General features: G+C 34.4%; 2 protein-coding genes across 7 annotated transcripts in view; one reads left to right on the top strand and one right to left on the bottom strand.

The window, feature by feature from the left end:
- SIDT1 (SID1 transmembrane family member 1) overlaps positions 1–9,428 on the bottom strand; it is a 166,981-nt gene extending 157,553 nt beyond the window's left edge. For 4 of the 6 annotated variants that reach the window (XM_074301212.1, XM_074301215.1, XM_074301208.1 and 1 more), the window contains exon 1: positions 9,226–9,428. The gene's annotated coding sequence lies outside the window, so the exon portion shown is untranslated. The remainder of the gene's footprint in view (positions 1–9,225) is intronic. The other 2 variants (XM_074301217.1, XM_074301216.1) reach the window with 2 other exon arrangements.
- Positions 9,429–20,106: 10,678 nt separating this feature from the next.
- Positions 20,107–21,248, top strand: part of SPICE1 (spindle and centriole associated protein 1) — a 62,851-nt gene continuing 61,709 nt past the window's right edge. The window contains exon 1 of the mRNA XM_074301206.1: positions 20,107–20,124. The gene's annotated coding sequence lies outside the window, so the exon portion shown is untranslated. The remainder of the gene's footprint in view (positions 20,125–21,248) is intronic.

Raw genomic sequence — 21,248 nt, 5'->3', positions numbered from 1 at the left:
TAACTGAGAGGGGACCAAATTTTGGGCTGCAATAATTCAATTGAAAATTTTTTTTAAGTACTTACTACTTATGATGGTGAGAGGAACACTTTTCTCTTAAAAGATAAAAAAAACCTAGTTTCTCTTGTGATGCATGGGCTCTATCCTTTCCTTTATTGGGTGGGGGGTTGGTAGTGAGGTAGAGAGAAAACCTGTGCTCAAAGTAATGATGAATTTAACATTATATAAGAGGGTGAAAGTCTATGTATTGAATGAAAAAGTGCTACAGAGCAGACTCTAAGGTATGTTAAGCACATAAGAACCAATGGATGAAGAATGAGGTGCTTTAATGCACTGAAAATAGTTTCTTAGTACATATTGCAAGATTCCATTTACTTGGCAGTCAGTCACTTAGCCCCCTCACCAGTCCAGAATAAGAACAAATGCAAATGCAACTCAAAAAGCCTCTGAACATAAACCATGTCTAAAATAGCCAAGAACTGCTAACGATGCAAAGTTGATATGATTACTCTGTTTGAATCATTAGAAGAAAAGGAATGTTTTTGCTGGTGGGGAGGCAGCATTGAACTTAGTAAAAATTGCTTTGTAGCTATGTGATGCAGTAACCATGTGACCGGAGTGGTCACTGAACTTCGTTATCAGTTTACTTATTTGAAAACTGAGAATAACATTTGTTACAACTACCAAACTCTGTTGTTAAGAGGAAAGCAGTTTGTGAAACGCTACCTATATATCAATGTGTAATAAACATACAAATAAATTCCTGTATGCCAATTCATAGGAAATTGTTTCTGGATAGAAGGGTGGAATTAGGAGAAAAATGATAATGTGCTGACTAGAGACCCAGTAAGAGCTCTGCATGTTCAAATAGTCTCTACTGAGGACCATGTACAATGCAAGGCCAGGGATAAATAGCATGACACTATGGAAATAGTACATGGAATGTACAATTAGAAGGCTTGGATCTGAAATCTTATTCTGACATTTACTGCCTATGTGATTTTGGACAAGTCCCTTAATCTCTGATTTTTAATGTCTCTGTCCATAAAGTGAGGGGGTTGAGATAAATGACCTCTAAGAGACATTCTAGGTCCAAACTTGTGATCTTATGAGATCCTGTGAGTTGAAACCTCAAAAATGGATTGAGGTAAGAAAAATGGCCTTTAGTTGAGATTAAGAGGAACAGGATTTAGAGTGGTGATAAAAGGAAAGAAATGGATTCAGAACATAAATAAGACAATTACTCAGTCTCATTTGGAGAATCTGGAGGAAGGACAGATGGCTCACAATCGACTGACTCCCCAAGGGAATAAGAAATAGCACAGCAGGGAATTACAGACACTAGAGGTAACCTTGACTTATCTCCTCGCTAATACTCAGTCATGTGAATGTATCCTATGGAAAAGAGAGAATTCTCCTCAATCCCCACCAAATCCAGGTTATTTGATAGCCAACAGAATGAAGAAGAAAGTTTTGCTTTATGGTTGAAGGATTCAATTAAGAGCCTAATTTTTTGGCCCAATTAAATAAAATCTCCTATTCTCCTGAGTGCTTCCATGGGAGCAAAGGATCTTTCAGTGACGAAACAAAATGTCACATTTTGGCATTTCTATATTTTTTGAGATGGGGAGATAACCTATAAAGTTTTCATGGGAGACTTAGAAAAATAACAATAAAATTCATCTGGAAGAACAAAAAGTCAAGAATTCCAAAGGAATTAATGAAAAAAAAAAAAAAAAGCAAATGAAAGTGGCCTAGCTATGCCAAATCTAGAACTATATTATAAAGCAACAGTCATCAAAACCATTTGATACTGGCTAAGAAACAGAGTAGTTGATCAGTGAAATAGATTAAATTCACAGGACAGAATAGTCAATGACTATAGTAATCTAGTGTTTGAAAAACCCAAAGACCCCAGCTTTTGGCATAAGAATTCACTATTTGACAAAAACTGCTGGGAAAATTGGAAACTAATATGGTAGAAACTAGGCATTGACCCACACCTAACACCGTATACCAAGATAAAGGTTGAAATGGGTTCATGATCTAAACACAAAGAATAATATTATAAACAAATTAGAAGAACAAAGGATAGTTTATCTCTCAGATCTGTGGAGGAGGAAAGAATTTGTGACCAAAGAAGAACCAGAGGTCATTATTGATCACAAAATAGATAATTTTGATTATATTAAGTTAAAAAGTTTCTATACAAACAAAACTAATGTAGACAAGATTAGAAGGGAAACAATAAACTGGGAAAACATTTTTATATTCAAAGATTCTGATAAAGGCCTCAATTGACTCAAATTTATAAGAAATCAAGCCATTCTCCAATTGATAATTGGTCAAAGGATATGAATAGACAATTTTCAGATGAAGAAATTGAAACAATTTCTAATCATATGAAAAGGTGCTCTAAATCATTATTGATCAGAGAAATGCAAATTAAGACAACTCTGAGATATCATTACACACTTGTTAGATTGGCTAGAATGACAGGGAAAGATAATGATAAATGTTGGAGGGGATGTGGGAAAACTGTGACACTGATGCATAATTGGTGGAATTGTGAACAGATCCATTCTGGAGAGCAATTTGGAACTATGCTCAAAAAGTTATCAAACTACATATACTCTTTGCCCTAGTAGTGTTTCTACTGGGATTATATCCCAAAGAGATATTAAAGGAGGGAAAGGACCCAAATGTGCAAAAATGTTTGTGGCAGCCCTTTTTGTAGGGGCCAGAAACTGAAAATTGAGTGGATGCCAATTAATTTGAGAATGACTGAATAGAATGTTACGGAATATTATTGTTCTGTAAGAAACGACAACAGGATGATTTCAGAGAGGCTGGAGAGACTTAGATGAACTGATGCTAAGTGAAATGAGCAAAACCAGATCATTATACACAGCAACAACAAGACTATAAACCAGTTCCAATTGTTCAGTGATGAAGAGATCCATCTACACCCAGAGAGAGGCCTGTGGGAACTGAATGTGGACCACAACAGCATTTTCACGCTTTCTGTTGTTGTTTACTTGCATTCTGTTTTCCTTCTTAGTTTTTTTTTCTTTCTAGATATGATTTTTCTTGTGCAGCAAGATAACTGTATAAATATGTGTGTGTATATATATATACATATATACACACACATACACACATATATATGTTAGATTTAACATATATTTTAGCATATTTAACATGTATTGGACTACCTGCTATCTAGGGGAGGGGATGGGAGGAAGGAAGAAAAATATGAAACAGAAAGTTTTGCAAGAGTCAATGATAAATTACCCATGCATATGTTTTGCAAATAAAAAGCTTTTGTGTATGTATATATATATATATATATATATATAAAAGATTTCATGGGAGACCTAAGCCAGATACTGAGAGTCCTAGTATTCCTTTCAAAGTGAATATGAGGCAGAGACTTTAAGAAAACTACCCCCTATCACTCCCCAAATTGCCCATAGTTCTATCACATTCAGGGATGTTGTTCAAATACTGTGTAAGATAAATACAAGTACATAAAAATAAATAATAATAATTATTAGTTGGCTGTGACTTAGTCTTGTCAAGACCTGCCATTACTAGAAGTATTGGAGAAAACACATGAAAAGGAAAGAGGCAATACAAGAAACAAAGAAAAAAAAGAAAAAATAAGATACAAAAATAAAGAGGGAAGTGACTGGAAGAAATGTCAGTGGATTACAGGTGATAGTGAGGGCAGTGAGATACAAAGTCTCTGAAAGTCACTGATAGCAGTGAGAAGTGACAATGAGGAACAGAAAAGAACATGCACTACTATGCTGAAGGTAAGTCAAATAATATAATAAAGCAGTTCGTGGAGGCTTTGGTTAAAAAAAAAAACTAAGTCCTACTCATTCTAGTATTTTCAATATTATGATAATCAGGTAGGGCCAAGTTGGAGGTATGCCAATCAGTACAATATAGTAGTGTATCAGCGATAGACATTTCACTGAAATAGAGTGCAAAAATCATATAATTTTAGAGCTGGTAAAGATGTTAAAGGATTATCTAGTTCAATCATTCATTTCAAAGAGGTGTCAACTGAAGCTTAGAGGGACTCATATTTTTAAAGCCTAAAGTTATGTAGTTAATAATACATGGTATCAATAACAACAATATTGTAAATATATTCAACTTTGAAAGACTTAGGAATGCTGATCAAGACAGGGACCAATGGTAGAATCAACCATGATCCCAAAAGATTGATGATGAAATATTCTCTCTATCTCCTGAAAGAAATCTGATAGAGTCAAAATATAAATCAAAACTTTTCTTTTTCTTCCTTTTCTTTTCTCTTTTCTCATTTTCTTTTATGATTCAGTGGCCTACTTGATGTTCTTCATATTAGACTGTCCATCTCTTTATTGTGCATTTGCACTGGCTGTCATTGTGTCTGGAACACTTTCCTTCCTCTCTTCATATTTTCCATGGATGTACACACTGATAATGAGGTTGAAGAATGCATTGCCAGAGGTAGCTCTGTGTTTAGAAGGCTCTGAAGGAAAGAGTGAAAGAAAAGAAGTATTAAACTGCCTAACAAAGTGAAGCCTATAAAGATCATTGTTGTATTCCTGTGAAATCTGGGCAGGATACCAGTGCCAGGCCAGGAAACTGAATTACTTCCACCTCTTAGGAAAATTCTGAAGATCACCTGGAAGGACAAGGTATCAGAACTAACTAACTGTATGGAAATACATTGTCTTCCTTTCATTGGAAAGGTGTTTAGATTCTATGAATGTGGAATGCAAAAGTTCTTTCTTGAACTAAATTGCCAAGCATTCAAACTCTACCAAAGAGAGTGCAAAACGTCAATGGTTTGGCCACATTGTTCAAATGCCAAATATATGCTTTCCTAAAAAACTATTTTATGGAGAACTCTCACAGGAGAATGCTCACATAGTGGTCAGAAAAAGAAAAAGATTAATGGACACTCTTAAAATCTCTCTTAAGAACTTTGGGATTGATTGCATAACATGGGATACACTGGTACAGGATCACCCAGCATAATGTGCTCTCCTCAGAGAGGATGCTGTGCTCTATGAGCAAAGCAGAATTGAAGTAGCTTAAAAAAAAAAGCCAACTCACAAAAAATGAGAAAATGCACAAATTAAGAGAATTCCCCCCAAAGTGTTCACATGTACTATTTATGTACAACCTCTGGTAGAGCATTCTGGGCTCACATTAGTTTGATCAGCCACAGTTGGACATGTTGTATTCTGACTCTAACATAGTGATGTCATTTTAGTCCTCTTCAAGAATGAAAGATAACAACCTTGCTACCTATCCTTCAAGATGCAGATTAAATTTCAATTCTAGTCTTTCTTGACCTCTTTCCTGCTGAGATTACCTTCCAAATATTTATACTATATAACTTGTATATGTGTAATTATTTGTATGTACTCTCCTCCAGTAGAATATGAACTCCTATAAACTGGTATAATCATTTTAGAAAACAATTTGGAATTATGCAAATAAAGTGACTAAAATGTCCATATTCATTGACCCAGAGATTCTACTACTGAGGCCACTGAATTAGAAGAAAGTCCCCATAAGTACACAAATATTTATTAGCATTGTGTTTTGTAATAGCAAAGAGTTGGAAACAATGTAGAGATCCACTGCTTTTGAGAATGCTTAATCTAATCTAATCTTAATCTAATTTGTGGTATGCAAATATAATGGAAAAGTATTGTGCTGTAATAAATGATGAATACGATCACTTCAGAGAAGCATGTAAAGATCAACAACATAAATTGATGCACAGTGAAGTAGAGTTAAAAAACTCAACATATACAACTGTAAGCAAAAAATACCATCTCTCTTCTCAAGAAGTTAATGTTCTTTTTAAAAACATTTAAATTTTAAAATTTAAAATATTTTAATTTATATCTTTTTTTTACATCTTTATAATTTCCCTCATTGCTTAGTACAGTGCCTACAACATAATAAACTCTTAAATGTTTTTGACTGACTACTGCACCATAAGAAATGATTACTATGAAGATTTTAGAGAAATGAGGAAGATTCATATGAATGGTACTGAGTATGGGGACCAATCTTTATTAGTCTTCAATGTCTTTTCATTAGAAAGATGTTTGGATTCTATAGGTGTAATGATTTGACTTAGCTATCAGTCATTTTCTGTGTCTATGTTTTGTTTATTTGTTTCAGGGTAAGACTCACTGAGAATTGAGAGGGAAGAGAGGAGTATAATCAGACATAACTGTGATGTAAAAACAAAAGACATCAATGAAACTTTTTCTTAAAAAGAAGAGAGGAATTGAATTGTAAATAAAATGATTTTTAAAGCATAAGTTGAAGCAATGAGATAATTGATGCCAGTTCCAATGATTTTGTGAAGAGAGCCATTTACACCAGAGAGAGGACTGTGGGAACTGAATGTGGATCACAACATAACATCCTTACTCTTTTTGTTGTTGTTCGCTTTCATTTTATTTTCTTGCTCATTTTCTTTCCTTTTTGATCTGATTTTTCTTGTGCAGCAAGAGAATTGTATAAATATGTTTACATACATCGGATTTAAAATATATTTTAACATGTATAATATATATTGGATTGCTTGTCATCTGGGGCGAAGGCTGGGGGAAGGAGGGAAAATCTGAAACACAAGGCTATGCAGAGATCATTGTTGGAAAATTAATTATGCATGGTTTGAAAATAAAAAAGCTTAAAAAAGTATAAAGGAAGGCTAACCATAAAAGAAAATAAAATTATTGATGATACAATTCTGGTCATTGTGTATGGCATCATGGCTCAGAAAGAACAAGTAGTCAAGTATTTTGTAAACTTCAAATCAAATTCAGCTGTTAATCATGAATGTATTTTGCATATAGTTAGAATACAGTATTCACATCTTGTTTTATATGAAAAATTCTTAATGAAAAGATCAGAGAATGCTTTTTATATCTGTCCAGTATTTAGTGAAAAGATTGAAGTCTTTCCGAGAAAAGTGCATGTATTTTCTAAAAGGTTGTTTCAGTCCCTCAAATTAAGATACAATCAGAAAGCTAAAGATTGTTGATGAAAATTTTCATCAAATCCTGGCATTGCAGAACAATTCTGTTATGAGTTTATGGCAAACTCATTTGTGAATATGTTCTAACTCTAAAACTGTCATATAATATTGATGAAACAGGGTTATTTTGACAATGATTTTTAAATTTTCCTTGGTAACAACCAATCAAGTTCCCCCAGATTGAAGGATCTTAACAAGCTGATTGTTTTTGATATGTTAATTCTATAGAAATCTATAAATCTATGGTGACTGAATAATTATCTAAGAGTGTTCTAAGGCAGGACACTTTTACCTAGGGGGTTCAAAGATGGCCAACTTAAAAAAAATTGTTTCAATATATTTGGACCTATAGAGAGGAAGCATTTCAGAACCACAGATTCATTTGAAGATACCAAAAGTTTTCTCTTGTTACATAATCATAGAATTTATTCTGAATATTTTTAGTCATCTTTCTGCACAATATTCTATCAGAAACTCAAGCCATGAACTCGGGTGGCAATCAGAATGTGAAAAAATTATTTCAGAAGAGATTTCATGAAAAAAGATCCACAACATAAATTCTATACATGACTTTCACTCTGGTTGAAACAGAGGCAAAAAATATTAACTTTGTCTTCAAATATATCAAATTAACATTTGCCATATTTGATTCTTGATCTTGATTCAAAACTGCCCCAAGATATAGTAATGTGCAATAATTGGTATATTCAACATCCTTTCAAACAGCTCAGTGTAAGGGAAATAGAAGAATGAGTCAAAGCTGACAAAGAGACTAAGCAGCAGATACTGTTTTGAATAAAACTGGCAAGTCAGAAGATACTGATGATACTCCTACAACCCAGAACCAAAAACACACAGTATTGTTTTCAGTTCTAGTTACATTTTAAGAAAGAGACTGATAAGTGGAAGTGTGTCTGGGAGAGTACAACTTGAATAGTGAAGAGACTACAGATCATGCTATACCTGGAAGACTTAATAAGACACATACCTGTCTTCAGATATTTTGTTTTTATGTGAATATGAGATTAGATACAGGAAAGAATCAGGAGCACTGAGTGGAAATCATAGGGTTAAGTTTAGTTTGGATTTTAGGGAAAACTTCCAAATAATTATAGCTGTCCAGAAGTAGAATGAGTTGTCTCAAAAGGTGGTGGGGTCTTTACTGAAGTCCTTTATGCAGACACCATGAGCATGAAAGAGGAAGTGATAGGAACTGGAAGAAACCTTTGAGATCATCTAACTCAACTCTTAACATTTTACAGATGAGGGGGCAGCTAGGTGGTGCAGTGGACAGAGCATCAACCCTGAATTCAGGAGGACCCGAGTTCGAATGTGATCTCAGACACTTAACACTTCCTAGCTGTGTGACCCTGGGCAAGTCACTTAACCCCAGCCTCAGGGGGGGAAAAAAAAAAGAAAGAAAGAAAACATTTTATAGATGAGGTAATTTTAATGCCTGGAGAGCAATATAATGTGAAAGGGAGTTTTTTTTAGCCAAATTTTAGACTAGATGACCCCATGAGGCTATGACTAAATCTTTAATTCTGTGATAAGATTGAGGAAAATATTATAGAAGGTGATTAAAATGTCTATTAATCAATAGTTAATTTTGTAAAAAGATAGCCATGTAAAACTTCCCTAGGTGTCATAAAGCAAGGCATTCTTTGTGAGAAAAAGCATTAATTAAGAATTTTTTTCAAGCTCTGAATATCTCCTAGATTCCAGTCAGACCTACTTCTCAAACCACTTATAACTATATCTTTACCTGCATCTATGATATAGTAAAATTATACATATATATATATATATATGTGTGTGTGTGTGTGTATTAGAGATTTCCGTGACAAAGCTTATTTTCACCTACCATTGTTGTGATCTTTTCTTCCTCTACACTTTCTGAGGGCTTGAAGTAATTAAAGGCTGATCACTTCCCATCACCTTCTCCCATTGCCAGCTTGGTAAAGATTTCCCTGATCCCTTTCCTCCCCTTGGGAAAAGAGTAATGGGGATTTCCATGACCTGATGCACCCACTAGCCTTCAGGGTGAATGCTCCAATGAAAGAGACTCTCCTCCACTCCTCCCCCACAGGCCTCAGCCCTCCCCTCTCCCTTCCAGCCAGGGTCAGTTATCCCAGCTCCATTTGATCCAGACACACCTTGATTCATCCATCTACACTGTGGGTTCAGAGGACACAAACCAGGCCCAGACACAACACAACCTTTAAGTGATGCTTCATCATTGGCCCTGGGCCCTGGTCCATTTCCTGTTACTGTTGGGGCTGGTGCTGAGGGGGGGGTGGGTTGCAGGGAACACTACGGTTCCCAGGATGGTCCAAGCTTCTTCCTCACCTCATCTCATAAGGGTTCCAAGAAAACCACAAAGCTCTAGTTCAGAAGTATGGGAGATTTTTTGGTTTGGCAGCAAGGGACCCATTCAACACAAGGCAGGGGGAGGAAGTAGGAGGGAGAATAAAATCTGGAGCTTACAGCAGAAACTGGAAGTACCTGACAGCATTATGTGTTTTGATCCAGGTGAAAATGGAATCAATGGATCATTGATTGGGAGTTGGAAGGGACCTTGGAAGTCATCTGCTTCTAATCTTTACATGATAAAAAAAAGGAACAGAGGCCGAGAAACATGAAAAAAATTACCCCAAGGTCACATAGGTATTAAGCAATAATAATATTAAGGCTTTATAAAGTACTTTACATGTGTGTTTTCATTTATTCTTACAACCTTGTGAGGTAGATGGTATTTCCATTTACAATTAAAGGAAACTCAGGATAATATTTGATGAATAATTTGCCTCAAATCACATAGCCAATAAGTCTATGAGGCAGAATTTGAGTCAGACCTTCCTGAGTCCAAACTATTATACTACCCAGCTAAAGGTTTTTTCTGGTATCAAATCCAGTGTTCTTCCTAGTATTCCACTATATTTCTAGTTCACAATATTAAAAATAAGGGATATTTAGGCATACTGGGGCTATCAAACAATTGGGACTATCTGGCTTTTAATACATTTTGCTAAAATTATTGTCTTTTAGGACTCAAAATATTGGCATGTAATGCACAAATATTCAGTATGCACAAGGATTTTTGAAGTTCAAAATTTCTTTTTCAGAAGGTTAATCCTATCAACATTCTCTCTTTTCATTAGACAATTATTTATCACTTTTGAGATTGGTGGTATGGTTTTGGCTGGTCAAATGACCAGATTTTAAGAAATTGACTATCTCAGCTATGTCCTTATAAACAAATATTCTTAAAAATGCACCCAATACAAAACATATAAATACAGAAAAAATCAAAGAGAGAAAGAGAGAGAGAGAGAGAGAGAGAGAGAGAGAGAGAGAGAGAGGAAGAAATAAAGAAAAAAAAAGAGAAAGAAAAAAGGAAGAAAGGAAGAAAAAAGAAAAGAGGGAAGGAAAGGATGTATATATAAGAAAACTATTTAAAGCTCCTTTTGTTATAGATAAGAATTGGAAACTAAGGAGTTTTCCATTGACTGTGGAATGATTGAATAAATTATGATATAGGAAAGTAATTCAATAGTATTGAGACATAACTGAAAAAGGAATGGATTCATAGAAATTTCCTAAGACTTCTATAAACTGATAGTCTAAAGTGAACCAATCACAACAGGAGAACAATTTATACAATTGCTATAAACATTGTTAAACAACAACAACATAGACTCAGTGTAGAAAGATGTAAGAACTCTGATCAATGCAGTGCACCTTTCCTGAGAGAAAGATAAAGGATTAGAGGTACAAAATCAGACATGGCCACTAGATGGTACTAGGTGGCCCATTAGTATGGGGGCTGAAATCAGGAAGACATCTTTTTGAGCTCAAATTTGACTTCAGACACTAGCCATCTGACCCTGAGCAAGTCACTTCGCCCTATTTGCCTCATCAAACAACAGTCACAGAATTTCAGAATTGGGAGAAATGTTAGTAATCTTCCAGTCCAACCTGTTCCTTCTAATGCCAATCTAACAAAGGGCCATCTAGTCTTTTGCTTGAAGATATTTACATATCAGAGAAACCACATATCTTTCTAGGTCCTCCATTCTACTTTCTAGTAGGTCTAATCATTGCAGAGTTTTCCCCTACATCAAACTATATTGGTCTTTTTCATTGCACATATTACTGTCTTTGGGGGGTCAAACAATACAAATCTAATCCTTCTTTTACATGACATACCTTCAAAAGTTTGGATATAATATTTCACTTACCCCAGGCTACACTCTAGATTTCTCCATTATGCCTCAGAAATTTATTCAAACTGGAAAATCCAGCTGTGAAATTTATACTTTGGAAATATTTGCTGCCCCCTGAGGCTTTTTCTTTTGATTACATGGCTCTTCCCTGAACCTCCATTTATAGAGGACAGGTCTGTTATCTACACTCTAGACTTCTCCATCATATTCCTGTTCTGGGTATCTTTTGTCTCCCTGTCAATCTTTTTAGCTTCACTTTATATTTTATCTCCCATTTAGAAAGCAAGTTCCTTGAAAGCAGTTTTTTGTTTGTACTTGTGTTCTTAACCCTTATTATGGGTCTAGCTCACAATAAGCAGCTATCACATTTCCCTTTTCCCAGTCTTTTGTTCTCCATTTAAAGATTTCTAGTTCTTTCAACCAATCTTTATATGGAATGATTTCAAGACCCTTTACCATTTTAATTTTTAATGCTCATTTTGCCTACATATTTAATAAAACGTGGCATACACATTTCCAGAGGTAGTCTATTCAGGAAAGAGTACAACAGGGTTATCATCTTCCTGTAAGTGTGCATGTATCAATTTAAATTTTTAAAAAAACTGTTTTTATTATGAATCAGGACATTATCAACAAATGGGAACTTTCCATAAAGGACATAAAATGGGGGCTGTACATAAAACTACAAATACTACATATACAAAACTTAACAATGTAATAATAATATTGGGGTTTTTTTTGTCTGTGTTCCCCTCTAAACTCAACTATGAGTTCATTTTAACTCTCCACATCTCTGTCTTATCCAATAAAAATATACCTTGTGACAAAAGTATAATTAAGTAAAATAAATATGTAGTGAAATTGCTGTATCTAAAAATACATTTCAGTTTCTATTTGATTGTTCAGTTGTCTTGGTAAAGGTGCTGGAAAGATTTGCTATTTTCTTCTCCAGCTCATCTTACAGATGAGGAAACTGAGGCAAATAGGGCGAAGTGACTTGCTCAGGGTCAGATGGCTAGTATTTGAGGTCACATTTGAACTCAAAAAGATGGCTTTCTGATTTCAGGCCCCACACTAGTGGGGTCACCTAGTACCACCTAGTGGCCATGTCTGATTTTGTACCTCTAATCTTTTACCTTTCTACTGCACTGCATTGATCAGAGTCTTACATCTTTCTACATTGAGTCTGTTGTTGTTTTTTTTAACAATGTTTATAGCAATTGTATATATTGTTCTGCTGTAATCGGTTTACTTTAGATTATCAGTTTATAGAAATCTTATGAAATTTCTTTGAATCTATTCCTTTTTCAGTTATGTCTCAATACTATTGAATTACTTTCCTATATCATAATTTTTTTCAGTCATTCCCTAATCAATGGAAAACTGCTTTGTTTCCAATTCTTGGATATAATAAAAAGAGCTTTAAATATTTTCTTACATATACATCCCTTCCTTCCCTCTTTTTCTTTCTTTCTTTTTCATAGGCTTTATAGTATATCGCTGGTCAAACACTATACAGATTTTAGTGGTTTTATGAAATAATTCCAAATTATTTTCCAAAGTGGTACAGATATACCAATTCATCACTCCAACAATGTATTAATATGTTTGTCTTCCAATAGTCCCATCAACCACTGATGTTTTTCCTTTTTTTGCTATCTTTGACAGTCTGTGAATAAGAGATAGGAAATTGTAATTGCTTTGATTTTCATTTCTCTTGTTAGTGGATTTTCATCCATTAAAATTTATGTTACATAATTGCAATTGGGTTCCTACTGCTGTGAGGAAATCTTATTATACTTCCCTTATTAACTTACTCTTACATTCTCCACTGTTGCTTTTCCAAATCTTTTATCCCTCTTTAAATTTCCCATGGTTTTCTCTCATTATCTCAATTGAGAATATTACCTAATATTTTACAGAAAAAATTGAGACCATTCACCATCAATTCCCTCTTACCTCCTGTCACTCAGGTGTCTTCTGTTATTTTTTCCTTCTTTATGTCAGTGTCACATGAAATGGCCTTACTCCTTACCAAGGTTAACTCTATGGTCAACTGATCCTTTTCTATCTCATCTCTTTCAATAGATAGCCCCCTCTCATTCCTATTCTTTAGCTCATATTCAATCTCTTCCTCTCAACAAGCTCATTCTCTACTGCTCCATGCCTATCCTCACTTGGTCCTTGCATTCCCACTACTTTCCTTTCTTTTCTGACCTTTGCAGCTAAACTTGAAAAGACTATAATAGGTACCTCACTTTCTTTCCTCTCACTCTTTTTACCCCTTACAATTTGGTTCCTGACCTTATCATTACATCAAAATTACTCTCTCCAAGTTACCAGAGATCTTTCAATGGCCAAATTGAATGGCAATGGCCTTTTTCTCAATCCAATTATTCTCTCTGACCTCTCTATTCTCTGAAACATCACTCTCCTCTCTGATAATCTCTTCTCCTTCAGTTTTTAGGATAGTACTTTCTTCTGTTTTTTCTCTTGGTTTCTCTGGCCACTCCTCTTTCATCTTTGCTGGTCCTTCCTCCAAGTCACAGTATCTTACTCACATAGGCAATCTTCAGGGTTCTGGGGCCCTTTTCTTTTTACTTCTTTCTCTATACTACTTCACTTGGTGATTTCTTTAGCTTTCATGAATTTAACATATTTAATTACTGTCTCTTTACTGATGATTCTCAAATCTACTTCTTCTGCCCAATCTCCTGACATCCAGGGCTACATTTTCTGTAGCCTTTTAGACATCTCATACTGAATGTCTAGTAGACATCTTAAACTCACTTATGTAACTCTCCCTTCCTCCCACCTTCCCTATTACTGGAGCTGACTACACAATCTTCCTGGTAACTAAGACCCACAAGTCATCCTGGATATTTCACTTTCTCTCTCCCCACATATTTGAGCTTTTACCAAGATGTGTCAATATCATCTTTGTAGCAATTCTCCAATACATTCCCTTCTTTTCTCTGACACTGCTATCTCTCTAGAGTATTGTCCAGAGTATTGCAATAATAGCCTGTTGGTGGGTCTATCACTAAAGTGATTTTCTAAAATGCAGATCTAATCATGTCATACCTCATCTCAATAAACTCTAAAAGCTTTCCAGTGCCTCTAGGAGAAAAACCAAAATGCAAAGTCCTTCACAACTTATCCACCTCCTACTTTTCCAGTCTTCTTATACTTTACTCCTCAAAAGGAATTCTCTGATCCAGTGATACTGGTCCCCTGGTTGTGCCACAAACAAGACACTCCATTTCTCAGCTCTGAATATTCTCTTTGGCTGTCCTTCATGCCTGGAATGCTCTCCCTCCTCTGTTCTGACTATGATCTTTCCTGGCTTTCTTTAAGTTTCAACTAAATCCTACCAACTATAGACTTTCCTCTTCCCCTCTTAATTCCATCATTTTCCCTGTGATAATTATTTCTTATTAGGCCTGTATATGGCTTGTTATTATGTATTTATTTGCATATTGTTTTTGCCATTGGATTGTAAGCTGGTTGAGAGCAGGCACTGTCTTTTGTCTCTGTATTTTTAGTGTTTTACTCAGTGTTCAACACAGTGCTTAAATGTTTATTGAATGATAGATTTAAATTCTTTTGATTGGGGAAATGGCTCTTGTTCTTACATATTTAAGTCAGTTCCCTATAAAATTTTTATATCAGATCATCTTCAGAGAAATCTATATAATGATTCCCTACCACTTTTCCCAGTTAACTGTTTCTCTTCTAATTTTAATTATACTGATTTTGTTTCTGTGAATGCTTTTCAATTTTATATAAAATTTTTTCCACATTATTTTTTGTAACCTTCTCTATCCCTTATTTAGTTAAGCTCTCTTCCCTTAGGCATAAAGGTAAGAAGATAACACCTCTTATTCCCTAATTTATTTTTGATGTGGTACTTCATAGCATGTGGTACTACATTATGTATCAAGTTGTAGCATATTATGGTACATGGTAAGATGTCTTGATCTAAATCTATCTCCTGCCAGATTGCTTTCCAAGTTTTCTGAACTTTTTGCTCAAAAAGTGAGTCCTTATCACAGTAGTGACCAGTACCAAATAATTATTTTTATTTATTTGTTTGTTTTGTCAAGACAATTGGGATTAAGTGACTTGTCCAGGATTGCAAGGATAACAAGTATTAAATGTCTGAAGCCAGATTTGAACTTAAGTCCTCCTGACTTCATGACCAATGCTGCACCATCTAGTTGTCCCATTCCAAATCATTCTGATGATGATTACTAATTTATAGTATAGTTTGAAAAAGGTACTGATGAACCTTTTTCCTTCACATTTTTTCATTATTTCCTTTGAGAGTCTTGACCTTTTGCTTCTCAAGATGAATTTTTTTTTTAGTTTGATCATTTAGTAATTTGATTGGTTTTAGCCTTTACTTAATTTAGATTATAGTCTTTCTTATTGATTGGTGTGGCCCAATCATTATGAGCAATGAATATTTCTCCAGTTTTTAAAATTTGCCTTACTTCTCTAAAGAATTTCTTGTAGTTGTAGTTGTAGTCTTCTTATAGTTGTAGTCTTCTTGTGTATGTCTTCATAGGTGGGCTCTCAGATATTTTATAATTATTTTATAATAATTATATGATATATAATATAGTAATTTTATAATTATTTAGTTATTTTAAATGAAAATTCTCTTTCTTATGGACTTTACTAGCTGTATACATATATACATATATATAAAATACATATATATATATATATATCAAAAAAGGGTGATTGTATTTTTCTACTTTATTAAAATTTTAAATTATTTTGGTAAAAATTTTAACTGATTCTCTAAGGTTCTCTAAGAAAATCATGAGCAAAAAGTAATATTTTTCTTTCCTCTTTTTCTATTCTTATTCTATCAATTTAAGTGCCATCTGTCAAGCCATGATGACAGATGGTAGTTGTGCTCCTGAAGACTCCTTGAGGGGTTCAGGTAGTGGTTATGTTCCCCTGTATTACATATTTGGTTACAGAACTATGAAGAAATTGATCAAGAGAAGCAAAGCAAAAGCTGGATGGTAATATATTCTGGGAAACACAAGCATACAAAGAATTGACAGAGAAACTGAGTTTGAGGCACTTTTCTCAAGCTGAACTAAGTAACTTAGAGAAAATCTCGGGAGAGGAAACAATTCTGAATCCAGAGTCTGGTAGTTTTTGAAGTGGAGAGAAGCTTTATGATGATTCCCCAAAATAACAATGGAAATTCTTTACTGCTTGTAATCCTGGTTGTATTCTAGCTGCTTTCCATGCTGATGCTCTGGAACCTCTGCTGTGCATATAAGAAAGTATTGTTTTGGAATACTTCATTTATATTAACTTTGTGTTGTTGAAAGCAGTGTTTAAACAAGGATTCATCCAAATGTAGTATGTGAATGAAATCAAGGGTCTCACTCTCTCTAAATATTTCTCCTCAGCTGTATATGTATAGATATAAATATATTGATAGGCCTCTTCTAGAGACATTGAAAAACAGTTAGGAAAAGAGGAAATCTGAATGAAAAGAAGCATAGCTGCCTATTTATAACACACTAAAAATGTCCCAAGGAAAATTTTCTATCCAGAAATGTATGAAAAGTGTGAAGTTTACACATAAGCTCAGGATGTGAAAAAGGTTTTAGAAGATTGTGAATATGAAAAGTTTGTAAATAGACCCTAGCTGGAGCAAAGTGATAGTTTTCCATCACTTGAGTATCACTTGAGTTCAAGATAAATTAAAGGTAGTTAATTTCAATTTCCATCTACCATAGTTGAAGTTCACTAAGGTGATCATATCATCAGTTCAGTAAGATGAAAGAAAGAAAATATGGACATGGATGACAAGTGGATCTTGCAGAAATAAAGCCTTTCTCCTTTGGAAGATGTGGAATAGCTAAGAGATCCTCATAATGAAAGAACTAATCACTTATATAGTGAACTTCAAATTATATTATAGGAGAAATGGCTTCATAAAGAGAAGTCTTACTCTGTAGCATACCAGGTGAACAGAACTAAGGGAGGCAAACATATTTCTTTTAGTATCCACACTAATTATTATTAAAAGATAAAACCTGATATTCTGAGACAAACTCAAGCATGACCAGAAAAATTACCCCTACATTACCACTTATATCTCGATATCATGTAGAGTTTGTATTTTTTTCCAAGAGTTCCAAGAGAAAAAACAAAAACAAAAACTACCTTTTTTTTTTTTTTTTCTGGCAGAATTTGCCCCATCTGCAAAAAAAAAAAAAAAAAAAAAAAAAAGAAATTCTTATTGTATTGCTACAGCTCAAATTTCATGTACCACATCAAATAATAATGGTCAATAAGTATCAGTCAGGAAATATTTATTAAGGGTCTACAATGTGCCAGGCAGTAGCTAGGTTAAGCTCAGTGAATAGAATGCTTAACCTAAAGTCAAGAAAATTAGAGTTCAAATTTGGCCTCAGACATTCACTAGCTGTGTGATCTTGATCAAATCACATAACTTGGTTTGCCTTAATCCAATGGAGAAAGAAACTACAAATCATTCCACTACCTTTGCCAAGAAAACCTCACAGGAATCATAAAGAATTGGACACACTTGAAAATGTGTCAGGCACTATGCTGAGCATTGAGGATAAAATTGGGAATAAAAACAGTTAATGCCCTCAAGGAGCTTATAATCTAATGGGAAAAGTTAATACACAAAATGAAAATGAAAAGCAGGGAAGTGGGAAAAGAGAAGATATCAGACATAGGGCCATGCTGGGGAAGTCAAAGAAATCCAAAGTTAATGAAGTTGAAAAAGTGAAAGAAGTCTAAAATGAATGTATCCAAATGAAAATTTACATTCTTGCTTTATCTTGCTTATGGGAGGGGCCTCTCATATCTAATAAGTACCACATAACAATTGTGTCAGAAATATAGAATTACATGTAGTTTCAGTGTAATATATACTTTTTTCAAAGGCATAGAGCCAGCAAGAACTTATTGAAAATAGGATTTATTGATTTATTATTGATATACTTATTAGGGCTTTTTTGAGTTTTTTGTTCTTATTTTTTTCTTTAGCTGATTTAGCTGATCAATTTACTGATCTATTCTTTCTTACTTTTGTTAAGACCTCAGTGTCTGTCATCTTATCAGCTGATCTTCAGAATCTTCCTAAAATAATTCAAATGGAAGTGATTAGTTTCCTGGCATAATACCAGGTTCCACAGCATACAACAATGAGGTCAGCACAGCATTTCTGTAGACGGTTCAGTTTGGTAGGCAATCTAATACCTCTTTTCTCCCCCACTTTTTTTCCTCAGAGCCTCCCAAACATTAAACTATGCATGTGTCAACTTCATTATCAGTGTATGCATCTCTGAAAAGTATACTGCCAAGGTAAGTGAATTTATCCATAGTATTCAAGACTACTCCATTTGCTGGAACTAACGATTCCATATTTGGTATGTTGTTGACTGATGGAGACCTATATTTTCTTCGTGTCAATTGTAGGGCCAAAATTAGTATAAGCAGCAAAGAATTTATCTATACTTTGTTGGATCTTAGCTTCAGAGGCTCCACTGAATGCACAATCATGTGCAAACAAAAAAAATCATGCACCAACATTCTCTCCACTTTAGTCTTGGCTTGTAGCTTTTCATGTTGAAGACTTTATCATCAGTTTATTAAGTGACCTTGATGTCAAGTTCATCTTTATTGAAGGCTGACAACATGGCTAAAACCATCATTCTAAAAAGCATGAGAGAAAGCACACAGCCTTATTTCATTCCTTTGCTGATTGGGAAAACAATAGCATTGTTCAATGTCCAGAACTTGGGGAAGCATGCTGTTGCGAAATTAATGTATAATACTGATAAACTTCTCCAGGCAATCAAATTCTGACATCATTCTCCATAAGTCCTCATGACTCAAATATCAAAGCCTTTGGTCAGATCTGTAAGTGTTTTGTATAGATCTCTGTTCTGCTCCTGGCAGTTGCCCTGGAGTTGTCAGGAAGCAATAGCATATGGACTGAAGCCACACTGGTTCTCATGTAGCTAACTATCTTCCAGGTAAAGCATTAACCTATTAAGAAAGACTCTGGAAAGAATCTTTCCAGCAATGACCAAGAGAAAGAATTTCACCTCCCTCCCCCTGCCTTCTATGATTGTCACAGGATAATCTATTTCCTTTTCCTTTATAGAGATGGACAATGGAGGACCTTGATCTCCAACTTTCTCTTATTATTTAACCCAGAGATGGATCAACTATCCTGCTGGTAAACTTTATTTTTTATTTAGCAGCTTCTGAATTTCCCCATCATTTTTGTCAAACCACTCTTGATGTTTGTGAGTACTCTTACCTAGATGAGCAAATATAATGCTGCATACCAAGTCTTTGAAAATTTCCACTCCTTTTCTGCTCCACTATTGCCAATTGTGAGCTGGATCAACTTTATCTAATAAACTAGTAAGGATGATTGTAAAGGGCTAGAACTGAGCAGATGTACTTGATCTAGATGCAAGGTAACTAGTACTTAGGACTAATTACCAATTGGACAATTCTCTATTAACATGTTTCGAGGATGACCCTACTCAACTCTATGCTGGCTGGATCTGTGGGTGTGGTGAGAAAAGGGAGGAGAGATCATCGGGTGGAGTAGGAGGAAGAGCTTCATTCTTTTGGAAGTGGAGAGGGAGGGAGAAGGTGAGGAGATTGCTAGATCTAATCCACTGAAAGCGACTCCAAAAGAACAAGAATAAAGACTTTTGCTTATCCTGACTCCAACTGATTCTAAGATATCCAGGGTCACAACAGATGATATATTTTGATTACTAAATAAATTGGATTTCGGTAAGGTAGATTTGCATGGTGTTGTAGGCCTTATTCTCTCTTCCAGAATCATCAGTCTGGGTTTTCAATCCCCTAATAAATGATCTTTTTTTTTTTCTAAAGTTGCCATATATAACTGAGAATAGTTATAATCCCTTATATCCCTATCTAGTAGTTCCTAGAATTGCTATATCTATCTTTTTTAAAAATTCTATTCAGATCCTTATTTTTTTTAAATCATCATCACCACCACTATCACTATTACCCTCTTCTTCCTCTTTTAAGATTTGTTTAATTCTAACTGAGGTGCATAAAGGTTCCTAACTAATATAATTTTGCATTTATTTTTCTTGTAATTGGCTTTTTCTCTTTACATGCTGAAATATTATGCCATTTACTCTTATGTATTAAGTATTCATTGCTCTTGAGAAAAATGCCATTTTTCTATTTTTTAATTTTTGTTGTTGTTCACTTGTTTCAATTGTGTCTCAATCTTTATAACCTTATTTCTTTTATTTTTCCATTGCTACCTCTGCGGTCATAATTGCTTTACCTGCTTTTAAAATTTAACTGAAGCACAATAAGTTCTGTTCTTCCTTCATTTGAACTCTGTGTAAATCTTCATGTTGAGTTTCTTATAAACAAAATATTGTTGGATTCTAGTTTGGTTTACTCTGTTATTTCTTTAATTTTATGAGTGAATAACTGCATTCAATTATGCTTGTTAATGTATTTCCTTCCAATATATGCGTCTATGTATTTTTTCACTTTCTTTACCGCTTACCCACATATTTATGAAGAATTTGGTGAAAAAAAAAAAAAGAGTATGATCAAAAGTAGTGAATTGCTGCTCTGATCAATACAATGACCCAAGTAAATTGCAAAGGAATCATGATGAAAAATGCTATCTCCTTCCAGATTTGAGTGCAAATTGAAATATAACTTTTTTATTTTATTTTTTGTTTCTTTTTCCCAACATGGTTAATATGGAAATGTTTTGTGACTATTTCCTTCCTTTCTTTTAAATTCCCCTTTCTCCTCTACTTGTTTCTATCTTTACCCCTGTTGAATTTACTATTAAATTTCTATACAAATCTTCTTGAATGTATTTATGTAGAACACTCTTTTTGTCTCATTCAGATGAT

Source organism: Sminthopsis crassicaudata, chromosome 3 (assembly GCF_048593235.1).
Source record: "Sminthopsis crassicaudata isolate SCR6 chromosome 3, ASM4859323v1, whole genome shotgun sequence".
NCBI classification, from domain to species: domain Eukaryota; kingdom Metazoa; phylum Chordata; class Mammalia; order Dasyuromorphia; family Dasyuridae; genus Sminthopsis; species Sminthopsis crassicaudata.
Note: the sequence above shows the minus strand (reverse complement) of the source record. Positions and strands in the feature narration are given on the sequence as shown.